The sequence below is a fragment of the Sander lucioperca genome, chromosome 13 (genome assembly GCF_008315115.2).
Source record: "Sander lucioperca isolate FBNREF2018 chromosome 13, SLUC_FBN_1.2, whole genome shotgun sequence".
NCBI lineage: Eukaryota > Metazoa > Chordata > Actinopteri > Perciformes > Percidae > Sander > Sander lucioperca.
Genome location: NC_050185.1, coordinates 21031344 through 21052200, shown reverse-complemented (window position 1 = coordinate 21052200; position 20857 = coordinate 21031344).

The window sequence follows — 20857 nt, the reverse complement described above, 5'->3', positions numbered from 1 at the left end:
ATTATGTAAGGTGTTTTACCCTCCTACAAAACTATTAAACCATGGACACCCATAGAAAATACCTTAATCAATTAAAATAAATGAATTTATAGATTCTTTATTGCCTTGAAATCGTATTAAAAATAACATCATATCATTAATGGGAAAATAAGTGGAATTGTAATCATTTTAATAACTACATACAGTAGCTTTCACACACTATAAGCTTTATACAACTGAGGGGTTAAATAGTGGCTTGTGCCTCGTCAAAGCCCTCCCCTCCCTGTCAAACACACAAACATAAACAGACACAAATCCTCTCACACAACACACAATGCCATGCTGGTTCTTCATCTTTCCATGCCCTAATGGCATTGTTATGGTTCCTGCTGTGCATACACAGAGAACCTAATCTAATCCCTTTTATACATTGGATATGGTATATCTAGTATATCGGTACAGAAATACATGCCGTGGCCACTTGAACATCGACATGTAAACAGACCTGTTTCTCCATCCTCAGCCTCGGGCTCTGCTCTCTAATCAGATTTCCAGAGAAAAGAGGCTGGAACGGGAGGAGCCTTTATCTGTGGCAGACGTCTGATAAATGTTTCTGTCTGTTCTGTGTTGTTTTGAAGGGAAATGATCTGTGTTTGTGTGAAACGTCACACATGTGGGATGGATTGGGGAGTAGGCAAGAGCAGAATTGGCTCTCTATGGTTCTGTGTGCAATAGATTAAGCTGTAAAGTATTGTCCTTTGTTGAGGATACAGGCTGCTCCAAGTAACCTCTCACATCGCTATTCCCAAACAAAAGTTCAAATACAGATATTGCAGACTTCAAAACCCAGAAACCAGTTAACATGACATAAACTGTACACAGCTTTCTCATTAACTATAAGTTCATCTGTACTCTAAATGGAGAGCAGAGTTGGAAAGTAATGAATTACAATTACTCGTGTTACAGTAATTGAGTAGTTTTTTGTGTACTTTTACTTTTTTAAAGTCATTTTTAAAATGAGTAATTTCACTTAAACCTACATTGTGTCATTTTTTGAGTTGATTCTTAGCAAAATTGTTAGCAAAATTCACAAATGTGTGCTCATGCATGTGTAATTACTTCCACCAATTAATCAAAGTATTCTCGTAAGCGTAGAATCTGACATTCAGAATCATTCAGAATACATACGAGCGACTCACTCGAATGACGGCAGCCATGTAGCGCCTCCATCTTTAAAATACATTAGCCAAAGAGGGACATACCTCCACATTTCGCCCTCTTACACCTATTGGCACCGTGACGAATGCAAGGGGGAGATTACTCGCCAGGGAAGTGAAAAAGAGAATTAAAACGACAACGCGACAGGCAAAGCAACAAGACCAAAGTTAATACTGGAGTGGCTAGAACAGCTGCGTGTAAACAATGGAGAGAGCTAATTTTGGGTTCGGCCACCGTAGGAGGAAGGGCTAGAAAGTAATATTCAGTTAGCTGTCATATACAATTTCACCATTAGATGGAAGGAATTCTTATACAATGTAGCTTTAAAGCACCCATATTATGCTCATTTTCAGGTTCATAATTGTATTTTAAGGTTGTACCAGAATAGGTTTACATGGTTTAATTTTCAAAAAACACCATATTTTTGTTGTACTGCACCGCTCTCTCTCACTGCTGCAGATCCTCTTTTCAGCTGGTCTCTGTTTTAGCTACAGAGTGAGACCTCTTTTTTTCTTCTTCTTCTGTACTATCTTTGCTTGCACTTGCACATGCGCAGTAGCTCAGATGTAGATCATGTCAGCTAGCTAGCTCCATAGACAGTAAAAGAAAGGCTGTTTCTACAACTTCGGTCAGTTACAAGGCAGGATTAGCTGGGAGACTTCTAAATGAGGGCGCACATGTAAGTAGTTCTTTTGTAGATTATGATTAACTTGTGTGTGTTGTAACAGTGCTTTGCTATTGAGAACGTATTCATTAATTAAGTAAAAATAATGTATTAAATAAGTATAAATATAAATAAGTATTCCCCCCACTGTTAAAAAGTAACTAAGTAACTTTTACTCTGAGTAAATTTTATATGAACTACTTTTTAATTTGACTTGAGTAAATGTTTATACAGTAACAGTACTTTTACTTAAGTAGAATATTTTTGTACTCTTTCCACCTCTGCTGGAGAGGTTGTTGTTCAAGAGACATGCTTATATTTCACTACTGATGTTTTCATTAGCAGCAGCTTTAAGGCAATTTCTGGCAAAAATAATTTTTAAATCAGTGCGTTTCTATATTTCTGCTAATATATTTAATAGTATGTGAAAAGCAGGGGCGGGTTGCAAGGGGTTGTCCACGCAAAAGAAAACCCCTCTAAAATATGTGAAGACACAAAACAGTAATGTTAGCTATTAAAATTAGCTGGATACATGGTTAGATGTAATTTGCTCTTACCAGTGTATCGCCTTATGTACTTAGTCCACAGTAATCCCCGCCAATCGGTCCCGAGCTGTTGGCATTTGAAGGATGCCTCTCCATCTATCATTGCCAACAAATGTTTCTGGTGATCCGTAACTGGCCAGCAGCATTGTTTTTGTCTGTGACCAAGGAGGACTCAACCATAACCTCTGTGTTTACCGTTACCCTCGCTAGCTCACTGCAGACAATAGGCCATGCTTTTCCATAACCGGTGGGCAAACATGCTAGCACGTCCCTATTAGATAGTAAATGCCGTAAACATGTTCTTTGTAAATTTTAACAATCATTCACCAAAAAAAAACAAGCAGGCCTGCCTTATTGCACGATCCAATGTTTTTTTTCAAAACTTGATATTTTCAGCGTGTAGCTTGTTACGCGGAGCCACCGCCGGATGTCAGGCTTTATCCTCGCAATGTACATCCTTTGTGCCAGACTAGTCGGGTACAGGTCCAGGAGCCCTGGACCACAGTCTTTGCATTAAGTGACTGTTTACTTTTCTAATTGGAAAGTCAATCAAACAACAACAAAGAGACCCAAAACAAGATGTAAAACAACTAAAATGAGACGCAAAAAAAACAAGGGACACAAAACGACTACAAAGTAGGGATGTCCAGATCCGATCACGTGATCGGAAATCAGGCCCGATCACGTGGTTTCAGACTCGATCGGAATCGGACGTTACCTCCCGATATATGTATATATATTCTCATTATTTTTTAACACATCTATAGTTATGCGGTGGCACAGAGTTAGATCCTTTTGTCTCCACACAGAAACAGCAACGGGTGCCGCATGACATCACTTTGTTGCAGAGACGCTATTGGTTAAATGCCGGCAAAGTAGAACACGGAAGCAGCTTGAAGAGGAAAGCGCGAGTATGTCTGCGGTCTGGAGGTATTATAAAGTTGAATTATTAAAGAAGTATCGGATCGGGACTCGGTATCGGTAGATACTCAAAATCAAATGACTCAGACTCGGACTCAAGGGCAAAAAAACCTGATTGGGACATCCCTACTACAAAGCGATGTAAAACAACTGGAAAAGACACAAAACAACAACAGAGACACAACCATCACAGAGACACCAAATGACCAGAAAAAGATGCAAACAGACTACAGTTTGGCATTTCTTTCGGTCTGGGTGTCTTGATCCTATCGGAAGGGTGGGAGGCCTGTTACATGTCTGCGTCCTGATACGTTACGCCATTTTGTTGCTGCTTCCAACCCAATATGGCATTTTCATGGCATGATTAGACTTGTCCATTCTGATGCTTGTGGTGTTTTTATCAACTGCAATGAGATAAAACCCTGTCTAGTCTTCAACCTGAATGGTTATGTACATTTAAAGTACATGATACTGTAAATGAATGCAGCTGTCACCATCCTTCCTCCAGAGTTTATAGAGAGGTGGTAAACACCTAATTAGTATGATGCTGACTCAGTAATTGTTTCTGTAGCATCAAGGTCAGGGGACTAATCAGCATAAGTTTAAGTGTGTGTGTGTGTGTGTGTGTGTGTGTGTGTGTGTGTGTGTGTTAGAGAGAGGGAGGCAATTACAGTTGAAACAAAATAAATTGGAGCAGCACGCTGATGAGATGATGACAAGCTGCAACACTGGGACTTTTTTTTGAATATTATTGGAGGAAAAATATGTGAGAGGAAACAAGAAGTATACAAGTGAAGAAAATAGAAAAGGAAGAAGGAGAATACAGTCAGAGAATAAGGAAAAAAACAAAAACAGATAAAGACACAGAGTGTGGAGTGTAGCAGCGGGCGTCTAATGGCACTGCATGTCTGTTATGTGATATAATGGCCAGCTATAGTGACAGTGGAAGAGAGAGGGAGGAGAGTTAGCTAACAGTTGTTAGCTAAATCTAGTTCAGACGGGACCCAACGCTTTACCTCCTGAGCACAGCCCAGCATGAGGCCTGATGGGAGGTAGAGGGAAGAAGATAACGAGAGAATTAAGAAAATGATGATAGGTAAAAATGGCAAGGGAAGAAAAGAAAGACGGTTACAGAGAAGAGGGAAAAAAGACAGCAAAGTGGAATGAGGCAAGAATGAGAGGAAAAGTGAGTCAAGTGGTGCATGTCCCTCTTCCCCAGTAATGCCAAGTAAAGATTTAGCAGTGCCAGGCTCTCAGCCTGCTCGACAGTCTCTCTTCAATCTGTTTTGCAGAACTGGGGTCAATACGCTTTTCATTTATTCAATAGAGCATCCCGACAGGAACTGCAATTGTCCTCTGGAATAGTTTCTTTTGGTCGAGTGGTCAAATCTATATACATTACATTTGCAATTCAAGTTGAAGTGTTTTTTTTAGACTAAATAAACAGTGAAGAAAGGTTGCAGTATTGCACACCACTAGTAGACGGCATGGCAGTGTGTCAAACTAACACAGGGGAAAGAGAATCCACTGCAAGCTCATCGTTAGAGCCCTCAGAACGCATCATCTGTAAATAGATGTGTAGTGTTCTATTGTTTATTAGTGACACATTATTTTTGTATTATTTGTTAAATGGAATAGTTTGAGTAGTTTTATTATCTAACTACAGTATATGATGTCCATTGGCCAAACTGTTTAGTATAACATCTGGAGGATTGTAAGTTTATCTTTGTTGTTACCACTGGACATTTAAAAATATATAGATTAGCAACTGTATACAGTTTCTTTTATTCTTATTCAATAAAACATGGAGCTTGGACACCATGTCCTGACTCCAGCCTCTTTCAGAGTGAGAGAGTGATTCTGGCTGTCAGCTTGTAAACACTCTAACACAAGGAGGATGGTATAATCATTAAGAATGATTGGAAATGTTCAGCAGATTAATTTGGCAATTTGGTCAATAGGAGACTGAGACATTTAAAATACTCAGTGTGTTAGTGTTTATTATAATCATGAGTTCAGAGAAGAGCAGACACCAGCTGTCTGTGAACACCAAACTACAAGACATTGACTCGGGAGGTCAAGATCAACAACAAGCAGTCAGTGGAAGGTCGGTTTAAACAAGGCGGCCATTCACGTCCGCACCGCCTCTTCGAACCGAAGTAGAGGTTTCAATCCAACCCTACATACTGTATATGACAACCTTTTAAACCAAGTGCACATGTGGGTTACGTGAACCACCTGAGCCACCTCCATCCGCTGAATGAAGACCCTTGGATGTAATTGAAAGCTCAGAGAAAGTTTGTACGTGGACCGCTGAACTTAAGATTCTCTTTACGATAGAAAAACGATGCAAACTGTTTCTGTATTGAAGCACCAATACTCTCTGATCTTCAAACCTGCTTCACTGAGACAGCCTGACAAATGCAAGCTCAAAACGCCACTTACTTGCTGACACGTAATGTTTTTTACATTGATAATCCTAAGCAATATGGTCTGAATTGTTGAATGTGTAAATGTAAAATGTTCTTCCAGAATTTAAATGTTACAAACTTAATCAGGATTGTGGTTGAACAGAAAAATATTTATGTATTAAGATTTATTTATAAATTAATCATGCAGAAATGATCATAATTTAGTATGCATGGTGTATAGGACAAAAATACAATGATTTATTGATGCATGCTGTGCCTCTGTCACAGAGGGACAAAAGGAAATGATACAATATAAATATATTTTAATGAAATGAAATAAATCAAAATTACAGTTATTTCTTTATCATCAAACTGGCCGACACAGGCTTCAACACCATGCAGCCTAAACATACTTTGACTTAACTTGAACTTGACTGGGTTTCCTTATAAATTCACTTTGTAATAAACCTATACAAGGAACATTTTTAGTGAAGTGGTAACAATAATACACAAACATTAGAATACATGGGATTAGAATCAACCCTGCCTATTTTCTGCTAGCATGCCAACAATCTATAAACAATCTATAATTTATAATCCAGACATGTCTGTAATGCTTTGTCCTTTGGTTTTTCTGCTTTACCGCATGCATTGTCTTTCATTTCCTTTTGTATAAAACACAGCAAAAATGTTTACCACTATAAATGTCTCGGCTATTGTTCTACAGCGGGAAGCTAGAAAAAAAGATGATGCACAGGGAACATTTGGTCGCTCTTTCTTGGAGGAAAAGCTGCATAGCAAGCAGAGTGGAACACTTGTCAGTGACTGCTGGTTGGCCTGTAATATCCCTGATTATAAGTTTGCTTTCTTCCCCAGCTCAGGTAGACAGACAGGACCTTAAAGCAAATATCAGTCTTTTGACCAAAAATTGGACTGTGCTCTTTGTAAGGTATAGTACATTTAGTGACCACTTCATGGTGCAACATACTGTATATTAATGGCTATAGTCAGCAACACTGTCCTGGTGCTAACTCAACATACATCAACTCTACTGTAGCTCTTGACTGAACTGGGCTGTAATCACCTTAACATATACAGTAGTTATCTTTTTTGCTAGTTAGCTGAGCTACTCACCAACTGTAACTGATTAGGTACCCCCTGCACACACGTGTTCATCATAGTTTATTGTCAGGAACAATACCAGTCCTTAAACCTGCAAGGCCCTTGGTTGGAAAATTACAACATCACTTTTTGGCCTCAAAGTGTAAAAAAAAAAAAATCTGTAAATGTTTTTGTGTCCTACTGTTCTAGTAGCTTAGAGGGTTAACTGCGCATCTACATCTCTGGTTTCTGGTAAAGTGTGATAAACCAATTCAGGGACATATTTAGCTGTTCTTAATTTGGTAAAATCATTGAAAAAGAAGTAAAGAGGTGCTGAAAAATGCCTGTTTTCTAAACAGTGAAAATAAATATAGTCATAAAACAACATTGGGTAGCATGTTGATGAGATTGAAGATCCAAATAGGTTTTCGTTCATTTGTGGGATAGTTACTACATCCAGAGATCAAGGGTCAAAATGATAACCTGCATCATCTTTTTAATCTCAGCAGACTTTACGTGAGCCTGCAGCACAGATGGAAGGTTCCACTTTCTTCCTGTGTAATTGAGATTTTATTTCCCTTTAAGCTGCCAACCTCACACAATTTCATGGTCAATGAATAACCCTCACAAACAGCTCCATACCTTTTTAATATTTCATATTTTAAAATTTTCATCTATACCATGACCTTTTTATTTGATGTGTCTTCCAGCAGCCAGAGGCCTACTATTTATCTACACTACAACCAAGATATAATAATTTTTGACACTTTAATACAAAGTATAGCAGCCTACCATGAGTAGGGGATTATTTGGGAGTTAAACTTTAGCATGACCTGCTGTGCTCAAAGTAGGAGTGAAACATAATGGGTGGCAGGCATTCTACATCATTAGAGTTAAAAAAAAAAAAAAGAAAAAAAAAGAAACATGTATCATACTTTAATTTCAAAATAGAGATTTATCAAAAACTGAATTGTGAATATTTTGGTTTAGGAGATTTGTAAAAGAAAACAGTAGCCACTTTATCTATCCGTTGTCTTAATAAATCCAGTAGAAATTAGTTATTTTAGAGAACATTTTATCTCCTTCACTGGGCTCCATTGTATGGCCCTGCTGAAAAGTTTCAGGAAAAGAAAATGTGCAGGGAACCAAACAGTGGACAGACTCTGCAAAAAAAAAAACTGGGTCACACCTGAATCTTAATCCAAGTGGAATAAAAGACTTCATGAATCATGTAGATACTGTAGAGTCGGGCCTTACAGTACATGCACTGTGTGACAGACAGTAATTGTTTGTGTGTGCATGTGTGTCTGGAGGGAGTCTCCATTGTACTTTTATACATGGCCCACGTCTGTGTGTTTGTGCATTCATGTGCGCCCAACATTTTCACACAGTGGCCATGTTCTCTTTAATGCCTGAAAAAAGATTTTGAAGCAACATTACTGCCAAAACCTGAGGAATATAAATGGTTATATCAAAGTAGCCTTTTTAGACATTTGTTATTTTTAGCATGTGCACCTCAAATTAATTTCATGATGTGTGAGTATTCAATGTATTTAATCTTTGCAATTCCTTTTTGGAGTAATGTTATACCAGAAACGTAGACATAATCGGCAGCCCTCAAGTATGGCTGAATGACTAATAATTATTATCAAAAGTGCAATTTGAAAGAGCCACTAGTCTGATATCAAAACCTTGTCAGACATGTGTTATTATTAACCATGCAGCTAGAAACACTAAATATAACATCAGTTTTGAGGTCATGATTATATTTAAATAGTATTGAATATTGTTATGTATTTAAATCATCTAAATCTAAATTCCTGGAGGCTTGTCGCCATCATCTTGTCGCCGGCAGGATTCTTTGTTATAGGTAGTTTTCCACATGCGCACATATGCAGTCTACTCAGCGAGCGAGCAAGACAGAGAAATTGATTAATGTTTAGTTTTTTGTTTTTGCACTAATGTTACCGATAAAACTCTGATTAGCCTACTGCACACATTTCAAATACGAGCTAACAGGCCGCTTACAAGGTCACCATTGCAGCTCTCATAAAGTTGCTAATATTTGCAAAAAGAGTAATGAAAGTCATCAGATGATCAAATACACGCACACACACAGCCAGCCACACGCAGAAATAAACACATGCACACACTGTCAAAATAATGTAGTCATATCTGAAGTTGTCTGTTGCTGCACAGGAGGGTCTGGTCCACACAGCATTCCGGGATTGGAGAAAAACGTGCTCTGGTTTATTGGCATTTCTTCAAACCAATCACAATCGTCTTGGGCGGCGCTAGGTGCTGCATGGAGTAACGGCGTCTCTTCAAAATAGCCTCGGGAAGGAACTTGTTTGGGTGGAACGTGTACAGTTTGGACAGATAGTCTAGCTAGCTGTCTGGATTTACCCTGCAGAGATCTGAGAAGCAGTTAACCATAGTCCTCATAAACCGAGCAGAGTTTAGAATGCCAACACAAAGAAAGCTGAAGGTAAAGGACATCAGGCGGAAATGAAAGACATCCAGCGGAATTTGTGGCGACACCTGAACAATCCCGGAAGTGGAACGTCGTGGATATAGACTATATCTTAAGTGACTTTCAACAAAACTAATACATCTAAATGAGCCACTTAGGGACAAACGGCTGAACTTTTTTGTACACATTTTCTGGGCTAAAAATAAACCAATGTCCACTGCGGTGTATAACTTTGGATTTGGCGATCCATTTACTCACGGTTCTTTACACACATGCTCACTGTAATGTTCCACTCATCCCAAAAAAAGAATATAAAAGATGAAGACCGGTAGATGCTGTCAAAAGCTATGACAAAGCTGGTACATAATTTAGTTTTTATCAAAAGCAAACAAAAAGACCAGAGTTTGACCAGCTAGAACGGCTGAGACAGAGAAATATAAAAAATGCCGAACTGAACATGTCGGCAGGTTTAATTCTACAGGCCAACAAGGGTACATATGATATCATCTCTGAGCACATGCTGATGAAACCTTCAGGAGTGACCCACCCATATGTCTCACTGTAAAGCCTGTGCCCTCATAATACACTCCATTCAAATTCCTGACATGGGGGTGATGCACATTAATGCAAACACAAATTCCTGAACTGCCTCTGCAGAGGTTAAGTCCCCTCAGTCTGTTCATCCCATTATCTGTCACACAATCCTGGAGGATGGACTAAGCCGGATGGAGCGAGGCATGAACATGAGTCAGTGGAGGTGTGATGTATCAAAGAGATTAAGATTACAATCTCACTTCATCCCCCTGAGTTAGAGAGAATTCACAGACCGACGATTCTCGCGTTGTATGTGAGAGTGTGCACGTAAAGCATCAAACAAAATAGATTAAATCTTTTTGAATATCTGTGCCATGAGTTACTTAATCCCAGCCACAACAGCATAATGTTCAGATGATGACTGTGAGCACACAGACAGTGAAGCATAAAGGAAGCACTTTATTCTCATTTTGTTCAGAACAAACATATTTACCAGAGCTAAGTCCCAATGAGCAGCAGAAATTCTGTAGTCAACAGCACAAAAAGTCTCATCTCACACATCAACACAAGTAAATAGTAAATAGGTTGTCTTTTAAAGTTTTAAGATAATAAAATGTAGCTCATGTTCGATAGCTACACATCAATGGTATCCATCTAATTTAATCGTGCTACTCTGACAAAAACCTCTGGCAATGTAATTAAGTCTCTCTGTATGTCCATGCTGTGACTGACAGATTGTTGACTGTTGCTTAACAGTGCAGAGTCACAGGAAATGAGGCAAAGTAGCGTGAGACATGAGTTATTGATAACTGTAATTATCTGAGACCCATGCAAGCTGTCTGTGGTGATTCAAGTAATTTGGAAGCAAGCAACCCTTGATTATAACACATTTAAGTTGTTTCAGGTGACTATGTTTAAGTACTATATAAGTCATAGGGGTCAATTTTACAAGTACCGGTGAAAACTGGTTAAATCAGGATATTTTAGCTCAACAATGAAGTGTATACAGTGGATTAAATGTAAATAGAAATTTCAGAAATCTAAAACGTGAATGGTAAATGTCAAGTTTAGCTGTCAGTCCCAATTACTGTAGAGTAGCGCTGTGAAAAACCAAAGCGAAAATGTTTTCTACTGACACATTTTCGAGTTTGGTATATACTGGATCTGCTCTGGCACCTACTGCTTCCAGGAAATAGCCACAGCCCTAAACTCTGAGTGGAAAGCTCTTACCTACTCCTGCCTACTTGGCATTAAGCCAACTGCCAGCAATCATGAGAGCAGCATTGCAAACTTGAAACAGGGTTTTAAACTTAATCAAGTAGCTACTGTAACAAAGTGTAACTTACTTTCAGCAGTGCAGATGGTGACTGACATGTTTTTCCCTCTGGGGAAAAACCCTCCCTCCTTGCAGGTTTTCTCACTGCCTGATTCGACTCACCTGCTACTGACAAAGCTCCTGCACATTCAGTATATCCCAGGCCCCCAGGAAGTGCAATCAGCCTTGCAGCCAATTTTGTCCAGTGGCCAATTACGATATTGCAACAAAAAATCCCCCTGCAGCCCAAAAAGGATTTTCCCTATTGGCCACCATTGTTAAAGAAGACTGACTGACTCTCTTTATTCTGAATTTGTTATCCTCTCTTTATTCTGAATTTTTAATAAAATGGCCTTTTTGTATTTGAAAAACTTCCCACTAGCCGACAAAAGTGATTTAAAAACTGTGACGTCACCACAATGTAAAGTCTATAGGCCGAGCGGGAACTCACAGGCGGGGCCAGCAGGAGCAGCTCCATTGAAGTGAATAGGCGCCATTTTGGAATCTGTGTATCCAGTTAATAAAATACATCCATGATATATTAGCTGCATTCAACACTTCCTGTTCATGCTAACCTACTACACTTATGCAGAAGAACACAAAAGATTGTTATATTATACTTATAAGTTCATATACCAGTTTCAGACACGAGTACACTCGTCGCCTGTGGATACTTTTCCTGCTGTCTGTTTGGAGCGACTTACTGCTGCAGTTTGGTTAATTGTTAGATACTTTAAGTGCCTATTGATGTTATTAATTACTTTTTTGTACGGATTTGGATACTTTTTTCGTTCGTCTCCATTCAATCCTTATTTCTTCTACTTTCACAATATAGCATACATGTCTGAAGAGTTTTACTGAAAAAAACAAAAGTAGAATCAAGGCGGTTTTAGACAATCTGTTCTGCAGAGAAGTTCAGTTTTATGTCACAGCACAGTTACAGTCACTACTGTACAGTAAAATACTACGCCGACAATATTAAAAACAAGCTCACAACAGTTTTGACAGCAAGAAACCAGACACGTGGAACTGCTCAAACTGCACAACAGCCAACCAAAATTTCTGTCATGCCATAAATCCAACTGATTGTCCAACAGCCAGCTCGTTGATCATTCAGGCAAATAATGAGGCATTGTGACACCCCCCTTCAAAGCGCATGTCAAACGAAGACTGATCTGGCATAAATTCGGCATCACATCTTTCTCAAAAACTATTTAAAAAAAATTCCCCATGTTTTATCTTGTGACTTAAAGGGGCGCTATGCAGTTTTCGCTTTTTGCTCGCTGGTTTCTCTACAGAGCTCCCCCTACAGCTTCGGAATAGATATTTGGCAGCTCTTATGTTTACTTGTGTCTGACTCCTCGCTTGGTCAGTCTGCTGTTTCCTCTTTCTCTGTTCCTCCGACAATGCTTTCCTAGCTTTCTGCTTCTTTTTTGCCGGCTTATCCATGGCGATAGTGTGAAAAACTCCATCGCTACCTTGTTAGCCGGTTCCTGAATGGGCGTATGTGTGCAGTGCCGTGAAGCAATTCGTTGCATCGCGAGACCTGATATCACGCGATTTGACGATCACCGGCCCAAAATTGCAAGGGTGGTTTTTCAGCTCACAGGCGCTCGGGGGGAGCGAGACGACCACCATTCAACTCCAAAAAAGTCATATAACCATTCCAATGACTCCGAAGCTGTTCAGTTAAGGTAAATTAAGCTAAAAAAACTGCATAGTTCCCCTTACAAAATGGGTAAAACATGAAGGAAGAAACAGGAAGACCTGCTGTTGGCATAAAAAAGCTACAGATGGTCCATTTAGCACAGTTCATCATGAAGTCGAGGTTTCTTTTTATTATGACGGAAAGGTCTTGAAGAAAGCTTGTTTTCCTGAGTCTGTACTTCAGACCATTCCTGTACAGTATGACCTCTATCTCAGCCATACAGAATAACAAGGCTCTGTTTCCTTCAAAATGCATATGAGGACACAGAGTCTCTGCAGCTCTCTAAAGAGACACACGAGCTGACTAATAAAAACTGATATTTTAAAATGAAAGTTCATTTCTGCTATGAGGATTAATGGCCATCCCAGTGGTGGTCACTTTACATGCTAACTCAACAATGAGTTCAGAAAAGTCTCCCTTGGCAGTACTTGTATTTTCTGTTTTTCTGGTGTGAATTTTGATTTAATTTTTCTTGTCAAATTATCTGACTTGATATTTTGATAAACGAGACATAAAGATGTGAGGACGTGTTTGCCTTCTGTACGCATCCTTTGATAACACAGTGTGCTTTCAGTTAGGAAATCCAATCTGCAGACCTCAGGAAGAGATTAATTACCTGTGGAAGTCTGTAAGCCTCACTTGGTTTCATCTACACACATCCAGTTAATTCTTCAGCAAGTGAACTTGGCTGAAGCCCAGATCATTATCTAACTATCCATTCCGCTGTGTCACAGTCTTATTTAAAGAAATGGCCCTTACTGAACCTTTGGCTTTGCTCCAGTTCACTTGTCAGGAGTGAAACTCTGGGAAGAGAAAGCAGTTCAGCAGCTGTGTTTATGGCTATGGTACCATGACAAATCTGTTCTACAAATATGTTTTCAAAACTTCAGTGAAAGGCTCCAACAAGGATATCAACAGAGCAGAAATTTAGTGTTTAATTTCAGAAACAAGACAATGACAAATGTTTTGCGTGGAAGTACCTTTTAAGTTCTAAAAACCAGAGTTACAGTGCAGCTACTCAGTGATAAAAAAGGAAACATACACACATCTCTGATGTACATAAACATGCTAACATAAGCAAAGCACCCCTAAGAGGCAGTGGGAGGTTAAACTTAATTCATAAATCTGTAGAGAAAGGCAGATTATGACTGATACGACGATCTGGACCACTCTTACATTTATTCCGTGCAAAACAAAAAATTCTGAAAACATTTGAAAATTGGTGAATGCAACAGCTTATCCTAGATTACTTGTACATGCCACTTGAAAAATGAATCTGTTCTTACAAGTGCTTCTTGCATAAGACCCATTATGTGTAGTGTGAAGACTTTGACAAATAAGGACCTAGAAGTAAAATCAATAACATTGAAACAAGCCTATCATAAATCCTCCTGACCTTGCTGACCTTTTGGCTAGCTGGAGACTCTAGGGACCAGTAAATAAACCCCACAGCATTTGAACACTTCTCCCCGAATGTCCTCTTAATGTGCATCACATCATAAAATTTACAACTCTACAACTGTGGTGTTAAAGCAGCCTGAATGTTCACCACACACACCAATCCTCATTCACCTCCAAAGTGACTCATTAACTTCATATTGATTTGGCCCTGCTGGGACTAGGGTGGGCCATGTTCTGCTTTCAGAAACCAGCAAGATAAGAGAGAGATAGAGATAGAGATAGAGATAGAGATAGAGAGAGAGAGAGAGAGAGAGAGAGAGAGAGAGAGAGAGGAAATAAAAGTGATTCAGCCAATGACACGGAGAGAGAGAAAAAGACAAGGAAAGTGGCCTCACATACACATATACTGTATGTATAAAAACATGTACTGTATTTGTTGGATAATAAGAACGATAAGTTTAGCAACTCACTAGCATTCGTGTGTGATTATATATGTGCGTCCGTCGGTCAGTCCAACTCTTTGGTCCTGACTGAACTATCTCAACACCGATTGGGTGGATTTCCATAACATTTTGAACAGACATTCATTGTCCCCAGTGGATGAAGCCTACGGACTTTAGTGATCCCCTTGGATGTTGATGTTCCCCTCATGATGACCTGTAAAAACGTTTTTGTTCCCTTGACGTTTTGTCTAGCACCATCCTCAAATTTTGTCCAATACTTTGGTTTATGACCAATTACATGCAAAACTAATGCCATTACCATCAGACTCAGCTGCACTGTGTTTAGTGCTAATTAGCCAATGCTAGCATGCTAAACTAAGATGGTGAACATGGTTAATATTATCACTGCAAAACATCAGCACCTTAGCATTAGGGGCTTTCCGACCGGAGGGATTTTTGCAGTTCTTAGAACTAAACGTTCCTAGAACACTTTTTTCGTCGTGTTCCGACAGGAAAAATTTGGGGATTTTTAAGTTCCTCTGGCCTCAGTAGCGTACTTTTTTAGCTCCTACTTCAAAGCAGGGTCTTTTCCCTTTTCCTAGGTGTACTTGATTGGTCGAACTTATAAGTCACGCCCACTGCCAACTCGGAACTTGCAGACAGAGCAACAACCAACAACGGGACATTTTTAACAATTTTCACCATCTTATTCATCATTAAATTCACTTCTGACGTTTTAGGCGAGAAATTAACTGTTTAGATTTCGAATATAGGCAGTCTTCCGAAAATTGATGCCGAATTGACAATTTGCTTCAAAGTTTTCGGAGTTCAGAAGCTCCATCAAGTGAGGCGACAGCCAGCAAGCGCCTGCCCTGGCTTCTAGCTCGTCACTCGGCCAGTCATGCTCAGACACCTCGCAGTAAGCTGGAGGTCTCTCAGACCGCTCTCATGAATAAGAGGCTTTTATTTCGCCATTGACAGTTCGTTTGCTTAAATATCACAACGCATGTCCATCATAATATTAACGGGAACCTGTGGTTAGCTGTCTTTTCGGAGTTAAACTCCACAAGCGTGTCCTGCGGCTCGCCGGCCGTCTCACACACACACACACACACACACACACACACACGTCCACAGCGCAGCAGGTAGAGGCGGGGTCTATAATATAATAAAGCCCCATCTGTGTTGAGCAAAACATTATGTGAATTACTACGAGAATGGACGTGCATTTAATATAGGAAAAGTGCACAAGTATTAGCATCATTTGTTGTTGTTGTATGTGGCACTAAGGTCTAGTGACGATGCTATAAAGACCGTTGCCGTGCTTGCGTCACTCCCTTACCCCTCCTACCAGTCCCTATGGCCACTTGGCCAGTGGGAATGCAAACAGAAAAAAAGATTTTGGGGGAGAGTAGTTCTTAGAACTGCTTAGAAGTGTACTTTTCCTCTAAAAAGTACAAGTACTATCCGGTCGGAAAGCACCAATTGTCAGCGTGGCTGTAGGCTCAGGTCATTATGATGTAAGGAATTTAACATTTCTGACATTGGGGACTCCAGTCAATCCATCAGAGTAGGGGTTTCTCGGTTCTAAACTGTCTCTGGTCAACCTGATCTCACAGAATTCCGTGAAATGAACACGGCCCCTTAACTCAAAATCTGTGGCAGTGTCACAGAATCGCCGGTAATTCCGTGATGGGCCCACAGAAGAATTCCGTGAAATTAACACGGCCCCTTAAAAGTCCATGATGGGCCCACGGAATAATTCCGTCAAATGAACACGGCCCCTGAAGTTAAGAAAAAGGTCGTGGGTGGGCGGGACAACAACGGTTTGCGTTTAGGAAAAGAAGAATGGGACGGCCGTATACAGCGGACGGGTTGAGTTTAGAATTGAACAACGGGACGGTTGGGCTTAGGAATCCTGACACGCGGGACATTAGGAATCCTGACACGCGGGACACGATCCCCGGTCTCCTGGGTGAAAGTCCTGTGTTGTTTGGCCCATCCACCACCCCTACCAACCTCCTTACGCGGATTTTCGGGCTTTCATACTACTCGCTACCGTTGTGGCTCTTAATGCTACGTCATCTTCTCATTGACTTTACTTTGCCATTGTTCTGTGGTGGCCACACGGAATTTTCACACATTCCGTCCCACCACCACGTAATGCGCTGTTAACAGTTCATGATCATTTCACGGAATTCTGTGAGACCAGGCTGATCTGGTAAAGCTTAAAATCTGAGACTGCTGCCAGGTTCACATGCCCTCAAAGAGACCAAAAGTTGAAGAACATATGTAGCAAGGTCACATTTTCAGTAGCTCAGAATGTCAGTACCTGTTTTTTGTGCTTCTCTTCAACACATCAGCTGGGTATCCAAAGGAATTACGTTCATGTTGGATAATTCCGCATTTCAAATACCAAGTGCCAATCAAATACATGCAAACGCACATTCTGGGTGGATCACTTTGTAACTTGAATGCCATATTTATACTGTTTAGCACAAAAGATTATATAGTTGCTGCCATGATAACTTTCCAGAGTTGTAAAATTCTGTCTGTAAGTATAACAAACCCCTGTTTAGTTTGGCGTCATTGTCATTCATCGTCTCAATGGTACCTGAAACAACCAGCCCCTACCAATAAAGCCCTTGCATTGTTTTAACACAGGGCTGCTTTCACTCTGAATCTAAAAAGAGAGAGAGAGGGTGTGGAGGTCAAAGTGTGTGTGTATCACATCTGAATTCATGCAGAAGACTAGTTTGCATCCTGTCACAAACCCACCGTTAGTGTAACCACATTTTTAACTACTTTCTCTAACCCTAACCATAGTTAACAGATGAACAGTAATTGCAAAAAGATAGTTTAATAAAAAAAACAGTAATTATCCCTGACCTAAGAATCCACACCTACACACTCACATCTACAAATGTCATTCTCCATTCTTGCCCGCCATCGCACGTTCTTCGTAATAGGAAGGACAAATTTGTCTGTTTGTTTGCTCCTCAGCTCCTCATTGCTCGCTCTTCATTACTGAAGCATTTTGCTTGAGTGGCTGTGCAGACACTCTGGATTGGCTCCAGTCTTAAAACTCACTGGCCCAATCTCCCCATGATTGAATAAGCTAAGCCTTATCTCCCCCAACCCAGTCAATATCATATACCTGCCGGTGCTTAGCGATTGCCTTTCTCCCCATGTAGATGATTGTCAAATTGAATGAGAGCCAGAGTTTATTGATTGGGTGATAACAGAGGTGGCTGGTTCAGGGATTGGTTTAATTTAGGTCGGTCTGGGCGATCCTGGGGGGGTTGACTGGGTCTTTGAGCAGCTCGGTATACAGTAGTGTGTGTGTGCCTGTCAACGTCTTTGACCATCATGAAGTGTCTTTTGTGTATCTCTTTGCATCGCTGCATGGTTGCAGCCTCTAATATCTGTAATCATATTGTGTCCGTATCATCTTACCCCCCCCCAGTAGCTTCTCACGTGGTAGTCTTCCTGTGATTACTCCTTTCGAGCAAAAGATAAGATGAGCCAGTTTGATGATTTTCCAAAATGAGTGACCAGTTTCATTAAAAACCCTCTCCCATCAATCCATCATGTTCAAATAGCAATCTGTTAGATTGAAAAAGAAATTAACAGTCGCAAAATTATTAACTTGGTGTCAGTAATTTTAATGGAATAAGCTGCATTTTAGTATATTCTGTACTTTATATATGACATGATTAAACCGAATTGCAGGTTTATGTACACGCTAAACTTTTTTACTAGTACTGATTCCCTTAACTATGACACCTAAAAGGTGCTATAAACAGGTAGCAACCACATGCTATCTGCCATTGTTCTGTAGGCCTACATGCTTACAGGTACTCGGGTTGTAAATGAAACAGAAGCTATATGACATGCGAAAAACAACACAATCACTGCTAATTTTATTCATTGGAATGCATGACCAGGCCGGAGGTACAAGATGCTGGGAACTGAATCTGGAATTGATTTATCTTGTTGTACTAATCATTTCACCTAACAAATGTGAAAATAATGTGCACACAAGTCTACATGTGGAAACTCCAACTGTTAACATGACATTGCTAACTAATTGCAGGACACGATGGATCAAGGGTTGAATAACAAAACTGTTCTATCTGGCCATTAGGACTTCAATGCAGCCAAATACTTTTCAATTGTATACTGGCTGCTTAATTCAGCAGCATGAGAGAGCGTAAGCAGTGCTGTTGGTCAAGTACTGTATTGACGTTTGATAATCACCAGCTGGATGCACATTTTACATAAAGCATTGGGGAGAGGTTAGTAGTACTTCAGAGTTTCACAGCTCTGCCTCTGTGTTTTCTGTGGCTGAAATCTCCAAACAGAACACAGAGCTAGAATACTATAACAGCTTACTATAAAACAGAACACCAACCGAAAAACATGCTGACATTTTCATTATATCCAATCATATTGTAGACTACAGGACACACAGGCAGAGGGTAAACTGTAAATTAAGGAACATCTGAGAGACCCTTTCTAGTGTTTTTCGCCCATGGATAAATCCCAATCATGTAATTTCAGTCAGTGAATTATTGTACTGTGGGGACATATTGTGTGTGTAGGACACAAAGGGCAGACAAAGCTCTTTTCTTTCATACTTACACTTACCACCGACCTTACCAATTTTCAGTGGTAAAAAATTAGTCATGCAATACGTCAACACCAAATAAACTGCTTGTGCTTCTGTCTTCTAAGTTACTCTGTTTATGTCTTAATTGTGAAAAAAATTAAACAAAGCACCATTGAAATGCACCTAATAAAATTCTTACTGTCACCTGTACCTCCTTGATGGTCCCCAACACCAGGGACGTTCACAGACATTTTGGGCGGCAGGGCTCAAGGAAAGAAAAGGCCTAATAGTTAATAAATAATTATTTATTTGAAATTTAAACAAAACGTTAAATATATTAACACAACTCTGACTACCTTCACTGATTTTTTTCCCTTGCACAATTGTTCAATAGATTTAATAAATACTCAACAAAATAATCAGTTCACACAGAGACTTTTGAGTATTCATCAGGTTAATCAGAAACCGCAAAGGAAACTCTGCCACAATGTGCATATTTTCTATGCTACTAGTTTCAAGTATATATTTAGAATAAGTGACTGCACCAAGGAGAGGGACGTTTCACTAAGAATTTGTTTATTTTGCAAATGGCAATAAATCATTTAAATTCTTTTGGTGCTATTGGAATAAATAACAATTCAATCTCAACAAAAATCTTCACACTAAACTGAAGAAAGCTGTAGCTGCAATTTTGTTAATTTTACAGGAAAAAACACTGCACCAATAATGAAAAATTACTGTTTAATGCAGGACACTTTTTTCATGTTGTAGTCAATTTAGAGATTTTGGTCTATTTTGCTTTAATGTTTTCATTTACTCTAATGGAAATAAAACTTCCAAAATACTAGGGCTGTCAAAATAACGCGTTAATTTCGATTAATTAATCTGAGAAAAAATAACGCGTTAAAGAAAATAACGCGTTAAAGAAAATAACGCAGATTAATCCATTCCATATTGACGTTTGACCCGGAGCCGTTCTAGCCACCATTGGACTGTAAAATGAAGGAGGGAGACGAAAATGTGCTGCCTGGATCATTAATTGGAACATTTACTTACTTACAATTATCTTCCTCCTGCCAACCCTGGCTACCGAAATCTGGTGCCACTGATATGTCTGCGCTTCTCTCTGATGCTCTGAAACAGACGATAGGCAACACAAACACTACGCTAGGTAACACTATACTCGACAGCAGCTAACGTTAGCCTACCGCTAGCTAGTAGCTGGATTAAACACGGTTAAAATGCTGACAGCTAACGCTAAAAGGTGTAAAGTTTGACTGTGTTTTACTGTAGAGGATTCAATACCGGTATGTAACAATCTGCAGCTGCCGTCGGAGAAACAACGCAGACGGTGCGTTCAATGAAACTGGTAAACTACAGCCTCTTGGTGCATTTGAAGTTATTGTAAATGTCCTTTTCCCATCTTGTGGTTGTTTTTGTCGTTCAACAGCAATTTACTAGTGAAATAAGTTATTGTTATTGTTATACATTATTATTAAATCATTTCATTTTGACCATATGGCCTAGCAATA